Source organism: Halichoerus grypus, unplaced genomic scaffold (assembly GCF_964656455.1).
Source record: "Halichoerus grypus unplaced genomic scaffold, mHalGry1.hap1.1 HAP1_SCAFFOLD_95, whole genome shotgun sequence".
NCBI classification, from domain to species: domain Eukaryota; kingdom Metazoa; phylum Chordata; class Mammalia; order Carnivora; family Phocidae; genus Halichoerus; species Halichoerus grypus.
The window spans coordinates 38,136-56,592 of NW_027555025.1; the positions used below are offsets into that span (position 1 = coordinate 38,136).

Genomic DNA, 18,457 nt, shown 5'->3' on the forward strand with positions numbered 1-18,457 from the left:
TACACTTACTAGACGACAGTGTAGTGTAATAAACATAACTTTTGTGTGCACTGGGAAACCAGAAAAAAAATGACTTCCAGAAAAATATTAATTATTGAATTATTTGCTTTATGGTGGCATTTGCATTATTGTGGTGGCCTGGAACTAAATCTGCACGATCTCTGAGATCTGCTTGTACTAAATAAACGGATATGAATTAATGCAGTAACACACACACACACACTTTAGATTGTATAGACCCAAGTGTGCTGGTCCTTCTCAAGTTATTGCCCTGCACTCCCCTGGCCTGCGCTCCCTCGCCCTCTGGTGGCTGTCATGTGTACCTGCAGCAAATCTTTGTCTTCCTTGAGGACAGCCCCCCACTTGCACCCCCCTTCTCCCTCCAGGCAGTCCCAGGGCTGGGAAGAGCTTCCCCTGTTGTTAGCATCTGGGAGTCTCCCCCTGCTTTTTCCTCACTTTCTGGGCAACTCTCCTTTTGTGTGTATATGAGTTAGGTATATTATACAAATTGTGTGAGCATGGTTTCTTTCTTTCTTTCTTTAAATTTTTTTTACAATTTTGCAGCTTTCTTTACTGTTCTATTATCCTCTGTTCCTGACATACCGACTCAGGGTGCCTTGGAATCGGCATGGTGGGCTGTGTGTGTGTGTGTTTGCTTGCCATCAAGGGAAAAACCTTCATTTTCACTGTATAAAATTTAGAAACGTCTAAAGAGCAAACAATAACTTAAACAAAAGAAAAACGTTTAAAAAAGTTAACAAGAGGAGAAAAAAATTGTAAACCTTAAACTACGATAAGTTAATTTATGAATTTAAAGCTAGTCTAATCAAAATATTATGAAGTTGGAATAGTGGATTTTTTTTCCAATTTTTTTAAATCAAAATTTATTCAGATATATATTAAATTACTTGTACAGACTTCTAACACATGCTCGTGAGTATCAAAATGGCATACAAAAATGCTCATGCCATAGAAAAATGTTATTTTAAATGTTTGTATCCATGCCAAATTTCAATAGTTGTTAAAGTAATTGTGGATCTTTATTTTAAATCAAAATACAATACTTAATATTATCTAATTCTAGAGGGTCTGATGATGTGAAAACAATATATTTGTAAGAATTATAGGAAATGACACTTTACTGGAGAATACTATCTGAAAACTATAATGCTAAATCTACTTAAATAAAAGCAATTGTAATATCAATTAAATAGCAGTATCTAAACCAAAAAGAGATAAGTCAAAACTACTTCAAAGACAGAAAACACATGCAGATGTAATGCCGTGGTTGTGGGCGTTCAGGACCGGGTTGCGGTGAGCTCAGTCAAACCTGCGGGTGTCCCTGGATGCGTGAGCCCTCGCGGCCTGGCTCTTCTCCTTCCTGGGGGTGCTGAGGATCCAGGGGGTCCCCTGACACTTCTGGGCCTCCATGGGCTGCCTGTGGGGGAGCAGGAGCAAAACGGCCACTTGGGAAAGGCGGGAAGTTGAACTCCGCTTTGGCCAACATTTGCCTGATGGGATCATTTTCTTTCCTTAGCTCCTTGACTTTTCGCTCTGTGAGCACAGCTGCCATCCAGCTCTCCTGGACTTTATTCGCATAGAAGAGGATGTCCTTTAGACAGTGCGAGGTGCTCTCCTCCAGTTCTCTGCGGGTGTCTTCGGCCATCTTCTTGTAGAAGTTGCAAATCTGAGTTGCGGACTCGATGTTTCCACACGTGTAGGAAAGACTCTTCTCAATGTCTGAGCACTGCGCTTCCTTCTCCAATGATTTTCTCTCAAGTTCCCTGGTGTATTCTTGATATAATTGAGGCAGAAGTTGAAGCTTCCGTTTCAACTGCTGAATCTCACTTTGAAGCTGTGAATTTTCCGTCTGCAAAGAGGCTTCCTTGGCTCGAAGATCTGTTATTTGTCCCATAAGCTCATCATTGATTCGCTTTTCTTCCCACAGTTGTCTGGCTAGTTCCTCATTTTTCTCTTCAGCACTTTGAAGGGACACATTGGAATCAGCATCGTCAGTGACACCCTTCAGATCACCCTCTGACCGATGGATGGGCTGATTGTCCTTTTCTGCTTCCCTCTTTTGCTTGACTTCCCAGTTGACGTGACCCAAGAGATCTCCAAGGAGACCAGGCCAGGGGATGGCCTTCAGAAGGTTTTCACCCAGTGGTATTAACTGGCTGACTTTCTCTTTCAGAGCCCGCTGCATTCCTGCGTTCGACTGCTCTAGCCTTTCTTTCTCCTGCTCCGTTTCCTGGAGTCTCTGCTTCCATCTCGCGATTTCTTGGGCGAGCAGTTCTGGACTCTCTAGAACGTCAGTGTTTCCATTCAAATCGTCCATTATTTTCTTCCAAAGTTGTTTTCCATTCTTCTCTGACATTCTTAAGATGGGTCTATCACCAGTCACTTGGGAAAGTTTAGGAGGCTGGGTCTTCTGCGCCATTTTCAGAAAGTCAATGGTGTTCTGAAGTGCCAGCCTACAGCGGTTAGTACTTACTGCTGAGAAGCATAAGGTTTGTAATGTGGGAAGACTGGCCTCCACCCCGGGCAGCCCTAGGGCATCATCAGCTTGTGTCATTGGTCCCATATTCCCACTACCTTTTCCACAGACTTTAGCGTGGGCCAAACACCTTTTGCCTAGCACCTTCACACTTCTCCAAATGTGTCGTTTCTTCGCTGTCAAAACCAGTATTAAAATATATGCCAGGATCTCCCAGGGAAACTCATGGAGAACTGAAACATGTCTCCAGCTTTCAGAAATCACCAGCAGGGCACCCCACAGGGGCTCTAGGACCAACTGGAAAGTGGATCTGATGGCAGGCAGCAGGCCCTCCATGGCTGTGTAGGGCTCCACAGCTCTGCCTCCAAGGGCCAGTGTTCTATGGGTCTCAACTGAGGCTCAGAACCCTGGGGGGGGGGGGTGCTCTGTCTCTAAGGTAAACATGTGCCCGGCAACAGAGCAGATCAGTTGGGGTGGGGAAGGGGGAGGCCAGCCAGCTTCTAGAAGACAGTTTCCCCCTAACTTTGCCCTCAAATAGAAAGTGATCTCACTTCACTGAGTTCCCCCCCAACCTTTATTGAGATACAATTCACATATCATACAAATCATCCATTTTAAGTGTACAAGTCCACGAATTTTTAGCATATATAAAGAATTATATAACCATCACAATAAGCTTATTTTAGAACAGTTCCATTACTGTAAAAAAAAGACCTTGCCAAACCTGTCATTTCTATCCTCTTTGCCCCCTTAGGCTGTCAGTAGGAAATCTAAAAATTTCTGGGCTTGACAAGTAACCTTAGGGCAAACCTTTCTTCCCAGTTGATGTACCTATCCACATAAGCAGTTTCTCTGTCATATTGGCTTAGCAATTCCTCCCTGTCTTGATAAGCTCTCTCATGTTTTAAAGACTTAAAAAAAGATTACTTTTTCAGGTTCTTTCACGTGTTTGCAAGTGGAGCGTGTCTCTGAGTGCTCAGGTGCACAGAAAGTCTCCCCTGGGTGCCTTATTTGCCCCACAGCTTGGATTTGAGATTTAGGATTAGTCTCCCAGATGAATAAGCATCACTGAGCAGGGCTGGGTCCTGGAACAGGCCTGGCGGTTTGCCATGAGCTTGTGGTACTCAGTTCTGCTGCTTTTGTATATGAAGCCACCTTCACTGGAAATGCCTTCCAGTTTGCTGACGGTATCAGATTTTTATGGCCCACGAAGTCACGGAAATTTCTCCTCTGACTGGTATAATTGCTGAAGACGCTGGCTGGCCATTCCCCAGAGAAAGAGGTCTGATGATTGAGGTGTCCTGTTTTAGAAATGGAATGTTGGGTTTGCATCATCTGATAGGCTGACTCTTCCAAACTTGGGAATATTTACTCTATTTTCCAAAATAAACACCATCCATACCGGTTCCCCAAAAAACTAAAATAGAGAAGCATAGGTTCAAAGATCTTTCTGTTCAAAAGACCTCTTAAGACGTACACACAAGACACTATAGAATTGAACTCATAGAGGTCCTCTTCTTATCTTATTGCCCTGGATAATACAGTCATAACATCTAGACTTAGTGTCTTCATTGGTTAGTTTTATATATACGGTTCTTCTTGAAGGGAAGCAAGTGGGGTTTGTCTGTCTTTCTCACTGCTGGTCCCCCACAGAGCCTAGCACAGAGCCTGTACAACTTTACTAAGGTTCACGATTCAAAAAGGAACCATGTGAATAATGAATCCAAGAATTCAGACCACAGATTTGGAACAAAGCGTATGAGTTTCAGAGAAGTAGACATTTTGGAAGAAAACTGTCCTTTTAACCCTAGATGCATTGTGAAACCATGTTTCTTTCCAAGGTCTTAGAGAAAAAGAAAGCCCTGAGTGTATTCCACTGCAAATGAGCAGGAAACAGCGTGAGTACTTAATGTGCTCAAAGTGACCACCTCTGTTTGAGAGCTAGCCAGGGATTCTTGAGAGCAGCCGATTTTCCTCATGAAAACTATGGGATTGGGGCACCTGGGTGGCTCAGATGGTTAAGCGTCTGTCTTCGGCTCGGGTCGTGATCCCAGAGTCCTGGGATCGAGCCCCGCATCGGGCTCCCTGCTCGGCGGAGAGCCTGCTTCTCCTTCTCCCTCTGCCTGCTTCTTCCCCTGCTTGTACACTCTCTCTCTCTGTCAAAAATAAATACAATCTTCAAAAAAAAAAAAAGAAAGAAAACTATGGGATTATGGGCAAAATAACAAAATGGGGGTCATGAGAATCCTGAGAACGACCGGATGGTAGGACAGATCTGCGTTCACATCTCTGCTGTGTCCTGTGGACTCATCCTATTTTTTCCAGCCTTTCTTTCCGCCTCTGTGGGATGGATGTCTTAGATTTATTGTAAGATGATGGGGCACTTCAGCACCATGCCTGGCATATGGGACAAGTTCCATGTATGTTGGGTTTTGTTCATTTCTGTTCCATGATTTGAAAAAATAGCCATGAGAATACTTCTCTGGTTTTTTTAAGGATTGAAAAAAAAAAAAAAACCACATAAAATAGGTAAGCTATTTTACCATAAGTTGATGTTGATCGTAAGACAAAACTAGATTGGAAAAAAAAAATCTTCAACTAAAAGGGGCTTGTTGTTTGTCTGCAAGCACAGCCATATGCAAGAAATAGGGGCCAGAATCAAATTAGAAGAAAAAGGTGGGAGGGATTCATTCACACACACTCTCTATAACTTATTTAAAGTAAACCACTAAGACAGTGCTTCTCAAACTTGACTTTGTATCATGGGAGGCCTTGTTAAAACACAGATTGTTGTCAACTCCCTCCATCCCCCCAGCCCTGCCATTTCTGATTCTACACTATAGGGTGGGTCCTAGGAATTTTCATTTCAAATAAGAGGATAGTAATATTCTAATGCTGGTCCTGGGACCACACTTTGAGAACCATTGCCATGGAGGTGATTCTCAACCTTGGTTGTACCTTGAGATCACCTGGGGAGCTTTACAAAATACCGATGCCTGGGCTCAACCCAAACATCAGTTGAGAAGTTCTGATTTCACTGGTTCTGGGTGGAGTCTGGATGTCAGGAGTTTTAAAAGCTTTTAATGTGCAAAAGTTAAAAATAATTTCCCTGTCCGTTCTGGTATATTTTAGAAAAGAATCATTCAATTATTCATTCATTCAATAAATATCAGTCGAGTATCTACTATAACCTGGGCTCTGTTCGAGGTGCTAGGGATATGGATATAAATCGGACGGACAGAGGAAGACTGCCACATTGATAACTCATGAGGTGACTGGCATACCAATGAACATATTTACAGAGAGCTGTTAAGAGCTGTAAGTGGGGGCACCTGGGTGGCTCAGTTGGTTAAGCAACTGCCTGCGGCTCCCATCATGATCCCGGGGCCTTGGGATCAAGCCCCATGTTGGGGCTTCTCCCTCTGCCTGTGTTCTTTCTCTCTCTGTCAAATAAATAAATAAAATCTTAAAAAAAAAAAAAAAGCTATAGGTGGAGGGCAATGAGGTTTAAGTGGGCAAACACTTCATTAAGGAACTCTGAACTTAGTTTTGAAGAATGAGCCTTTTTTATGGGCAGAGACTGAGGGGAAGAAGATTTTGGCGAGAGGTCTGGGACTGGGAGTGGACACAGGATGTGTTCACAGGTGTTCTCAGGGAGCTGGAGCCTGGTTAGGTGGTATGCAAGGAGGTGGGAGAAGTTGTCTAGAATCAGGGGAAGTGTTTCAAGATTCTGGGAGGAGAGTGATACAACTGGGTTTGATCACTAGCTACATCGAGAGATAGAAGACCTACCTGAGAAATGTTCTTTAGATAGAATAATCTCTATCATTTTTTAAAGATTTTATTTATTTATTTGACAGAGAGAGACACAGCGAGGGAGGGAGCACAAGGAGGGGGAGAGGGAGAGGGAGAAGCAGGCTTCCCGCCGAGCAGGGAGCCCGATGCGGGGCTCGATCCCAGGACCCTGGGATCATGACCTGAGCAGAAGGCAGATGCTTAACGACTGAGTCACCCAGGCACCCCAAAACAAGCAGTTTAAAGTTTGGTGTTGAGACCTAGAAAACCCAGACTAAAGGTAAGCCAAGGTTTGTCATCACAAGAAGGGGAGGACTACACAGGCAGGAAACAGAACTCAAATGAATTTCAAAGGAGAGAAAGTCACCACTTAACCCAGGCAGATTTTTGACCCAGAGCCTTGCTGTGTAAATGGAATTCTATTTCCCAGGGACCTCTGAAGCCAGGACTGCTGAGAACGTTCACTTGCTTTTGCAATTGGAACATTAGAAGTTTACATCAAGATGGCAGGGACTCTTGTACCTTTCTGTAAATTCCTAAGACCCAGGGGATTCATAGGACAGCTAGAGCATATATGAAAACCCACTGAGCCTTTCCTTTTTCCTTCAGCTTAATACTTGTGAGCCCAAACAATCCAGATTTCAAAAAATATTCAAAATTGCTATTTCCTTTAGAACATATTCAGGACATAGGCTGAGGTCTTAGGAAATACAGAAATGAGTAAGCTGGCACTCGACATGTAAAAGATGTATCTTTAGTGTAAAGCTTTTATTGTTGTTTGGGAGGAATGGGAAGATGTGATAGAAATAAAATGGAATTGGACTCTGAGTAGTCAAAGTCACTAACAATTTGGGGGCCAAGGGAGGGGGGTAAGAGCACGGTGCAGTCCTTACAAATAATTTAATATTTGCCCTGGCCATTGGGGCATAACCCATTGCTTTTTAAAAGGACCACAGGGTTCCTTATCTCTCTGTCTTTGTACTTTGGTGGATCCCCATAAACAAATGTGTATTTATCTTGCAAGCCTCAGCACAAACTCAACCCCAAGCCCCTCCTGAATTCTGACTGCTCACTACTGGGTTGAGCACACGTTTTCCCCGGTGCTTACACTCCTTCCCTGTTCGTCTCCCACCACATGTGCAAGGACAATGGCTATGTCCACTCTCCCTTGGCTGACAGGGTTTAGTACCTGAAACACATGTTCAGTAGTGGTCTGTCCCATTAACGCATGACCCGGTGGCCTTCAATCAGAGAGGACTGGCTTCAGTCTAGGCCTCAGCACTTACAAGTGTGTGACAGCGAATTCTCTCCAACTTATTAAACCTCTGTTTCTTCTCACACAGGAAGAGAACACAGGATCCTTTGTGAGGACAAAATGGAATGACTTGTGCAAAGCACTCAGCCCAATTCATCAAAGTAGAGAGAAAATACAACAAACTTTTATGGATCTATCAACTAGCTTGGTTGAATTTAGATTATTTTCAAGATCTGTTTTAAAAATCTGTGGTTCCCAAACTGTGTGCCACAGGGAACTCGTAGGAATGCCATCGTATGTTTTTAGTTTTCAAGGGACACATGGGGACATTGGACACCTCACAACCATTACTATCAAAATTTTTGGACTCTAAATACTTAATAAAGGGAACCTTTAGATGTTTCTTTCAGCTTGGGTAGCATCACAAAAGAATGGAGATAATAAAGGTGCTATGAACCAAGAAAATTGGGAATCTCTGCTTTAGAAAATTTTTTTTTTAAATAAAACATTACAATTGTAGCTATAGCCTCTGTGGGTTTGTACCTCTCTCTTCCCATTTAAAGGAACTACAAATCTGAAATTTGAAAATTGACACTTTCTTTTTTTAAAAAGATTTTATTTATCCATTTGAGAGAGAGAGAGAGTGCGAGCACACACAAGCGGGGGGAGAGGCAGAGGGAGAGAGAGAAGCAGACTCGCCGCTGAGCAGGGAGCCCAACACAGGGCTCCATTGATCCGAGGATCCTGAGATCATTATTTGAACTGAAGGCAGAAGCTTAACTGACTGAGCCACCCAGGTGCCTCTGATAACTTACACTTTTATTAATATTTTTATGTTTTCATTGCACATTTTCTTCCATGTGCATAAATCATATTATTTTTGTATGTTTGGCGCTTGACATAAATAGTGTCAGGTACATTATCTTTCCTGAACTTGCTTTTTTTCTACCATGCACTGATACACACTCTCTTAATTGGTATTAGTTTATAATAAATATGAATATCTGGTAGGGTGAGTCTCTCTACCTTGTTCTAATTCAGAATTATGTGGGGTTTTTTTGTTTGTTTGTTTTCAGGGGTTTTTTTTGCCTTATGTTTCCCATATAGATTGTAGAATGAGCATTTTGAGTTCTACCTAAAACCGATTGGATTTTGATTAGAATTGCATGAAATTTATATACTAATTTGAAAATAATTGGCATCTTTATGAAAGCATGTCTTCCAATCCAAGAGCTTGCTTAATTTCTTTACTCTGCATCATTCAATAAAATCTGTTTTCCCTCCATAGAAGCTAGCTCATCCTTTTTTAGAGCTGTTTCTACCTTTTCCTACTGCACTGGACTCATCTTTGATTGTTCCTGACTTGCAAAATAATGGCTCTACATTTCACTATTAAACATAAAGTAGTTTGTAGTGTTGAATGAGATAATATTTATAAGTTAAGGTTTAGCTTTCTATGCTTTGTGTGTGCATATGTGTATATGCAAATCTTAGATGGATACTGGATTTTAATAAATTCTTGTTTTATGTCCATTTGGGTACTTTAGAAAGTTCTTATCCTTTAAATTAGTTTGTGTGATGAATTGCATTTATAGTTTTTTCTCGTCTTAAATCATCCAGGAAGTCTCATGATAAATCAACCTTGATCATAATGGTTTTAAAAATAATCAAGTGGTAACTTCTGTTTGCTACTATTTATTCAGGATTTTTGAGTTTACTTTCATGAGAGAGATTGCATAATACATTTTGTGCTGTTCTTTTTCAGTCTGGTGTCAAAGTCATTATTAACTTCAGAAAGGGAGTTAAGGAGGCTCACTTCATTTCTTCTACTTTCTGAAATATTATGTATAAATGCGGATAATGTATTTCTTCATTTTTGCAAAAATTAGCTCCTAAAACATCTGACCCAGAGTCAATTCAGGAAATAGACTGTCATTTACTGATTTTAAAAAATATTGTAATGGTTAAACATCAATTCTGGTTTCTGGTTCTTCTTGAAATACAATTTTTGTTAAGTTACTTGTGCAATTAGACAATTAGATAAATATAATCAGAATTAAATAATTTCTAGAAAATGATCCATATATCTCAGTTTTTAATTAGTTGGTGTAAATTCATTCATGATTTTCTCTTACCATTATCTACACTGTATCTCCAATCGTGACCCTTTTAGTTCCTAATATTTATTAAAGCCTTTTCTTTCTTTTCTTGCTCAACCACATCAGAACTTTCCATTTTATTAATTAAAGCAAAGGAAGCATTTTCCTTTTTTTTTTTGAGTGATTTTCTTTGTGTTCTATTTTATTAACTTGTGCTTATGTATTTTTTCTTCCTTCTGACCCCTTCGGGTACGGTATCCTTATTAAGAATTTTCTTGGAGGTGGACACTTAGCTCATTTAACCTTCTTTCCCAACATAAAGTTTTAAGGCTCTAGCTTTAGGGACATTCCCACAACTTTTCCCAGGATCCTGAGATCATGACCCGAGCCAAAACCAAGAGTCAGAGGGTTAACCAACTGAACCACCCAGGAGCCCCCCCGCCCCGCCCACAAATTTTGATATGAGGTATTCTTACTATTGTCCAATTCTCAAGAATTGCTTAATTTCCATGATGGATTCTTTGGCCCATGAGTTATTTAGATGTGTTTCATGTTCCCATGTGAATGGGTTCTTCTGCTTATTATGCTCCCATTCTCTGACTTAATTGTTATCAGACTTCTGGGTCTGTGTAATATTAAAGCTAAATTAACTGCTACAATGTGCTTTCTGGCCTAATACATGTGCTTAAAAGAAATGCTGCCTCTTCACATCTTATGTTATTTTTTCTCAAATGGTTTGTGCATTCTCTTCTTATTGGTTTTAAGATCTCCTTATACAGTTTAGATATTAACACTCTGTGCTATCCTGGTTGCAAACATATTTTTCAAAATTTATAATTTTCTATTGACTTTACTGAAGTCATCTTTTACCATGCTATTTATAGAGTGAAATTTGCTTATCTTTTTTTTAATGCTTTATAGGATTCCACATTGCCTAAGGACCCCACCACTTTAAATGCATATAGACTCCTATCTGTTCTTGTAGGATTTTTATACATTTCTTTCAGAGAAAGATCCAGGGCTGAGGAATAAATTCATGTAATTTTATTTATTAAAAGACCTTTTATGAAAAATGCAAACATAAACACAAAATTTGGTACAAAAGTGAGTATTTGTCCAAAGTGTGAAAAGAAATCACAACAGAAAAAAAAATTTAATATGTTGACAAATATCTCAACTATCCCCCTAATCCAGAAAGATGGCATAATATTTTTTATGAAATGACCGCTTAATACATGTCTGTAGTAGTGTTTTTATTTTCCTACATTTTTTGGCTTCATATTCTTTGATCACCTCACTACATAATTGCAATTGTATATTTTCCATAGAGAAAATAACAAGAAAAGTTATCCTTTCCTTTAGTAGAGTTGATCAAAAATTGTTTTGTTCTTGATAATTGGGATGTATCACACATACGAATTCAGACACCAACACATTCATTTTAAAACATTTCAAATAGGAAATCTGAAAAACAACACTTCACTCAATTCCCAAAAAGAAAAAATCCACGATGCCTTTGTATTGGTATAACACTGCATTCTCGAGTTGATTCTTGAGAGGGGAGAACTTCCATTTTGACTAAATACCACCGAGAATTCCATCTTCTATCATCAATTGTATATATTCGATCATTGGAAGGCTTTCCACACATTGATTTCTGGCCCTGTGTCTCCAAACCTTGTTCTCCCCCACTACACCTGTTCTCCAGGTGCCGGGCGCAGTAGGACATGGTCATAATGTGGCGTGAGCTGAGGTTCTGTGTCTTGGTGAGAGAATGCTGAGTGGGGCGCTGTGATGGGTCAGAGAATGCTGAGTGGGTCAGTGCTAGCACCCTGGACGCTGATCCTACACTGCAACACTTATCCATAACTTAACGCAGAATGATCGCCAACCACAGGCATCTACCCCACCAGGCCAAAACTAAATGCATCCCTTATTCAATCTCCCCTCTGCCAGATCTCATAGACTCTGTATTTTTTCCAGTGCCATCTGATGACAGAGATGTAGGAAGGGAAGAATGGAAAGTGGGATAACTGACTCATCCCAGTTTGCCCGGGACTTGGCCGATTTTAGCACTGAAAGTCCCATGTCCCGGGATCTCTCAGTCCTGGGCCCACAAGGAAAGCCTATTGTTCTAGGGGAGAAGAGACAGCGGTCTTAGCTGTTGGTGCTTAAAATAATTTTGTTTTGGGGCACCTGGGTGGCTCAGTCCTTTGGTCATCTGCCTTCGCTCAAGTCATGATCCCAGGGTCCTGGGATCGAGCCCCACCTCCGGCTCTCTGCTCAGTGGGGAGTCTGCTTCTCCCTCTCCTTCTTCCTGCTACTCTTTCTCTGTCTCTGTCAGATAAGTAAGTGAAATCTTAAAAATAAATAAATTAAATAAATTAACTTTGTTTTGCAAATTTTTGAGAACTTTGAGCCCACGGACACGGGGCTCGGCACTTCCTGGGGCATCAGAAGCGACCCATGCCAGTGAGAGGCTTTAGTTCAAGTCAGGGGCTAGAGATGAAGTTCTGGTAGCTTTCCAGTAAATTTGCTGAGTAGATCATTTAAGTCCTGAATCTATCTTTAATTTAAGTCTTTATCTGAAATTCATTGTCTACTTGCGTTCTTGACGTTTTCCCTAGTCTTCCTCCCTCTGGCCATAGTGCTCCTCGAGTGCTTTGTTATGTTTCTATGCCAACGTTCTGTGACTCAGGTACCACTTTTGGAGTCCCCATTTGTCAAAGAGGGGATGACGCAGTCTCCCCCTGGGGCTAGGAGAGTAGAAGCGGAGCGGTGTCCACCTCCCGCTAGGGCTCCCGGAGTGAGCTATGCCTCTGCTCCTGGAAGTCCCAGCCTTGGAAGCACAGAGCTACTGCCCCACTCAGCACGGCCGGGCATCTCCATATCTGGGAGCATCGAACATCTCCATATCTGGGAGCACCAGGCATCTCCATATCTGGGAGCACCGGACATCTCCGTATCTGGGAGCACCAGGCATCTCCATATCGGGGAGTACTGGGTATCTCCATATCAGGGAGCACCGGGCATCTCCGTATCTGGAAGCATTGATCATCTCCATATCTGGGAGCACCGGGCATCTCCATATCGGGGAGTACTGGGCATCTCCATATCGGGGAGCACCGGGCATCTCCGTATCTGGGAGCACTAAGCATCTCCGTATCTGGGAGCATCGAGCATCTCCATATGTGGGAGTGCCAGGCATCTCCATATCGGGGACCACCGGGCATCTCTGTATCTGGGAGCATTGAGCATCTCCATATCTGGGAGCACCAGGCATCTCCATATCTGGTAGCACCAGGCATCTCCATATCAGGAAGCACCGGGCATCTCCACATCTGGGAGCACCGGGCATCTCCGTATCTTGGAGCATCAGGCATCTCCGTATCCGGGATCATCGGGCATCTCCATATCAGGGAGCACCGGGCATCTCCGTATCTGGGAGCATCGGGCATCTCCGTATCAGGGAGCACTGGGCATCTCCATATCTGGGAGCACCGGGCATCTCCGTATCTGGGAGCATCGGGCATCTCCATATCAGGGAGCACCGGGCCTCTCCGTATCTGGGAGCACCGGGCATCTCCGTATCTGGGAGCATCAGGCATCTCCATATCCAGGAGCACAGCCCCTCCGGTCCCCCACCCATGCTGCGCAAGCGGCCCCAGATCTCAGCACATCTTATTCCAAAGATCTGCCACTCTGCTCATCTTTACTACAGAAATCTCTGAGGCTCCTTTCCAGGATCTTACAGAGTCCGTGAAAAAAGAAGGCTCAGAGCAATTTGGTTTGGGTCTGATTTTCTGCTGTAAGTCCGGTAAAAAGCCTCAGCTGTGCCTAACTGTGGCCTTTTGCCCTGGGCGCGTGTGTGTATGTGTGTCCACAGACTTCTATACGTACGTGTGTACATATACAGTTGGCCCTTGAGTAACACAGGATTTAGGGGTGCTGACACCTGCACAAAAATCCCCGTACAGGGGCGCCTTGGGGGGAAGGGTAGAGTTGGTCGAGCAATGGACTCTTGGTTTGGCTCAGATCATGAGCTCATGGTCCTGGGATTGAGCCCCACGATGGGATCCACGGTCAGCGCAGAGTCTGCTTGGGATTTTTCCATCTCCCTCTGCCCCTCCCCCACCCCACACTATGTCTCTCTCTCTCTTTCAAATAAATAAATACATTTTAAAGAAAATCCGTGAATAACGTTTGACTCCCCAGAAACTTAACTGCAAATACCCTACTGTTGATCAGAAGACTTACCAATAGTATAAACAGTCGATTCAAGCATATTGTATATATGCAGTATATAATATTGCAGATATTATATACTGTATTCTTACAATGAAATTAGCTAAAGAGAATGTTATTTCAAACTTATAAGGAAGGGAAAATATATCTGTAGTATATTTACAGTCCTATACTTATCGAAAAAGATCCACATGGAAATGGACCCTCACAATTCAAACCTGTGTTGTTTAAGGGTTAACTGTATATAAAACATTATGATACTATACAAACATATATAAAATACATGTGTACCCATCATTGGATCAAGAAATGACATGATGCTGGACAACAGAAATCATTACCTAAATATATTTACATTATTTATGTATATTACCCTGCCTTCTTCAACAAAGAATTTGCATAGCTTGCCTTAATTTTAGCTCAGATTTAAGAAGATTCATCTATTCTATTTTTAAAGGATTTTATTTATTTATTTGACAGAGAGAGAAAGAGGGAGATAGAGCACAAGCAGGGGGAGCGGCAGGCAGAGGGAGAGGGAGAAGGAGGCTCCCCGCTGAGCAAGGAGCCCGATGCGGGGCTCGATCCCAGGACCCTGGGATCATGTCCTGAGCTGAAGGCAGACGCTTAACCGGCTGAGCACCCACATGTCCTGAAGATTCATCTATTGTAATGCAAACAAAAGGATATTTCTCAAACAAAAAGAAACAGTCATCTCCTGCCCTTGCCTCTAACTCATTTCTGTTTGTTAAATGCCGGTGGGATAACTGTGGATGCACGAAGTGCTGTTGTCATTTCTGACATCTGAAACGTACAGGGTGTGGGTCCCCTCAGAAGAGCCTTCCGTGTTTTGGTTCAAGCATAGGAGACTATAAGCCTTACTGGAGACGCAGAGGCTGGAGATGTCTTTCACACTTGGCCGTTCTCAAGAGAGGCTGAAAATGTAAACTCAAAAGCCAACATACTCACTTGCAATGGACATTATACCTGGGGATGTGACCATTAAAGGCCACTTGCCACATCCCAAGGGAGAAGTCTGCTCAGAAAACCTCATTGTGAGTCAGAATGTTCCAGGAAAGAGGGACCTGGATGGCTCAGTCGTTTAAGCATCCGACTCTTGATTTCAGCTCATATCAGGATCTCAGGGTCGTGAGATCGAGCCCAGCCTCGGGCTCCATGCTCAGTGTGGAGTTTGCTTGGGATTCTCTCTCTCCCTCTGCCTCTCCCCCTCCTGCTCGCTGGCATGCATGCTCTTTAAACGACTGAATGAATGAATGAATGCAACCTTAGAAAAAAAAAAAGAATGTTCCAGGAGAGGAAAGAACATCAAATGATTGCTGGGGTATGTCAAACAGGAATGGAACAGGGGAAAGCATATGAACATTAGGTCATCCACATCCAGGTTCTAATTTTGGCTCCAATCCTCAGAGGTTGTGTGGCCTCCTGCAGGGACCTCTCCTTCTCTCTGGGCCTCTATTTCTTCTTCTCCGTAGTAGGGATGACACTTGGGATTGTGCTGAAGAATATCTGCTCTAGCTTGCTCCAGTATTAACTCACTTCACCCTCAGGACCGACCTGCAGGTTGGAACCATGAGCCTGGTTTCACCCACGAGCGGAAAGAGGCACAGAAGGCGGCATATCCAACGTCCTGATCCCGGTGAGAGGCAGCCCTGGAGTTCCATGTCAGGTCTCTGACCGCTAAGTCTCCTTCCAGCCCCTCCATGGCACTGTGGGTCTCTCCCCTGAAGCACGTGGTAGTAGGAGGTCATCTATGCAATCTCACTCTGCACATGTCCGCATTTTCGGCAGTGTGAGCATATGACTTGCCCCCGTCATAAACACCTCCAGCCACACTGCCCTGACCTGCCTCCCTTCCCTCTTCTGATGACATGGCAGCCTGGCCAGGGTAGTATATTGCATACATTTCCTGCTGTTCCTACGATTTCATTATCATAGCAGGTGGGACAATAGAGTTACACAAGACCACAGAGAGCTATCAGATGTCCCCTCGAAAGCTCACCGAGTGCTTAATTAAAGTTTTTATAACTTTTTATACAGGTGAAGGAAACTTTTGGAGAGATGTAATTAAATTGCTAACAAAAATACATGAAAGTAGGTGAAAAGAGATTCTAACGTTCAATACATAATTGTCACCATCTGTCCCCACTCACCAAACCATCCTTGTTTATTATGGAACTTAAGGAAGACTCGAAACATGGGCCATTTTGGTCACCTAAATAGGCTATTCCTAGAAAATATACGTTTTCATCTTTTTTAAGTATAAAAATTAGGATTTTGTGCCTTATTGGCAACACATGCGGCTTGTCATTGTCAAATCTGGGCTCGGATGTGAGCTTCCCTGTGTAGAGTCTGTCTCTAACCTGGGACCAGTGACTTCCCTTCTTTGGGGTCTAGTTTCTCATTTTTAAATGGGCCCAATGGTTTTCTCTCTATAAGCTGTTCTGGGGCATAAACAAATGAGCAGATGTTAACAGACTTAATATATGAGTAATATAAACACTCTCTCTGCAAAAATGCCTACTGGGAAGGTGAGTATGGATGCAGGTGTGGTTTCTACTTGGGGTAGGGAATGTGGTGAGGCGGGGCGCTCTCCAGGAAAAAACAAAACAAAACCCACAAGTGGATGTCACATCAACCTGGATTCAAACTTTATCACATACCTGCAAGATTCTTAATCCATCAGGGAGCCAAGGTATCAACTGAGCTTACAAGCTATGTAGGAGAGCTGTGAAGATAAAAGTGAACAATGGCTAGGAATAGGGACAGAGGGACAGCGGGAGGGGGACCCAGGCAGGAGGAGTATTTCAAGATTCCCATCTAGGGGTTCCTGGGTGGTTCAGTCAGTTAAGTGTTTGGCTCTTGGTTTCAGCTCATGACCCTGGAATCAAGCCCCATGTCAGGCTCTGAGCTCAGCAGGGAGTCTACTTGAGGTTCTCTCCCTCTGCCTCTCTCCCTGCTTGTTCTCTCTTGCACTCTGTCTCTCTGTCTCTCTAAAACAAACAAATCAACCTTTAAAAAAAATCTCCATTTCTCCCCCTTCAGCTCCTCCTCCCAACGCAACCCCCAGAAATGCAATGGTTTTACCAAGAAGAGAGAGCACAGGGCGGGCACCATGAAAAGCTTTGATTTCTTCCCCTTTTCTTGCTGCTTCCCTCTCCTTGGGACTTGTGCTAAGAACTTGGACTGTACAATTTCATATCATTTAAGAGAGAAGGGATATTAGGGGGCTGAGGGGGCAGCCACTTGGCAAACATGAAAGCCTGCTCCAAGACATCTTTATAAGCTCTATGCCCATTGGGGTGCTCTTCAGAGCTGCCTCCCTGCAGAGCTAACTGAGGCTTCAAGACCCAGCTGCTTACGCCCTGCCCTTCAACACGGGGCTTTCTTTTATCCTGTGATTGCTAGGGAGAGCTACAAACGGAATCCAGCGGGCAGCGATAGATAGCATTCCCTGTTTTCCTTGTCATTTTTCGGTTTCATTTAGGTTCGACTGCCTTAAGCACTGGAAAAGCTTTACTTAGAAGGCTGGGCTCTGCACTTCCAGGTTCATCAAAATAAAGCAGAAGACGAGCTGACTAGTTTTAAGGGCACAAAGGAAAACACAGTTTGGTGATGGGAGGTTTTGAATTACAGTGGGCAAAGATAGTGGCTTCTGCTTAAGACTTAATTAATGAGTGCTTTAATAGGCTAGGTGGGAGCCATTCAAGGACTTTATATAGAGTATCACTTAACTCTGACAAAACCATAGAAGATACATAGGATGAAGATACACAGCATGAAGAAATTGAGACTCAGATAATTAACTTGCCAAAAATCAAGTAACTAGTAAATAATGGAGATCCAGAATATAAGAAAGAAGGGGTATTAGAGATTCAAGGTGACAGTAGATCTTTCACGTTCCAAAAGTCATGCTTTGTCCATCAGGCCGCACCTCTGATGTACGCAAAATAAATATTGCCATATTTCTCCAAGTATAAGATGATATCAATTGTAAGATGCTCCTTTGTGTATCACAGTGGGGAAAACAGTCTGTGGATTAAACTGACGATTAAATCCAAGACATGCTTGGACTTCAGAGATGTAAAAACAGAGAAGAAAAAAGTACCTTTTAATATTCATGAAGAATGATCCTTTAAAAGTCAGCCAGTCTGAAATGGAAGGAACAGAATAGTTACTTGCTGGCCCAGCTTGAGGGCAGCCTGATGGCAGCCCAGGCGTATTCTGGTGACATGTTGCTTTCTCCAAAGCTCAGCATAAAATTCCGGCGGTGATTCAGGACTTTACCTGCAGGGGGCAGTGCAGGACACCGGATATGGCCTTTGGCCTCCTGGGGTGGCGTTTCAGGGGAGGAGCAGAAGGGGGCAGGTGAGAAACATGCTTCCACAGCTTCCATTTTTATTCACCCTTCTGTGCTCTTCCAAACCTCGGAGTCTTTTCCGTTCCCTTTTTCTCCTGTCTGGTCTCTTCTTTCTCCGCATTAACTCTTTTTCTACCCATATTTCCAAAGTCCAAAAGAGGTAGGCTTGCAATGAAAACGAATGCATCTTT

At 42.9% G+C, this 18,457-nt stretch overlaps 1 long non-coding RNA gene across 1 annotated transcript in view; it reads left to right on the forward strand.

Annotated features, from left to right (window-relative positions):
• The first annotated feature begins 2,188 nt into the window (after positions 1–2,188).
• Positions 2,189–18,457, forward strand: part of LOC144380708 (uncharacterized) — a 55,261-nt gene continuing 38,992 nt past the window's right edge. Inside the window, exon 1 of the long non-coding RNA XR_013444914.1 lies at positions 2,189–2,311. This is a non-coding gene — a long non-coding RNA (uncharacterized LOC144380708). The remainder of the gene's footprint in view (positions 2,312–18,457) is intronic.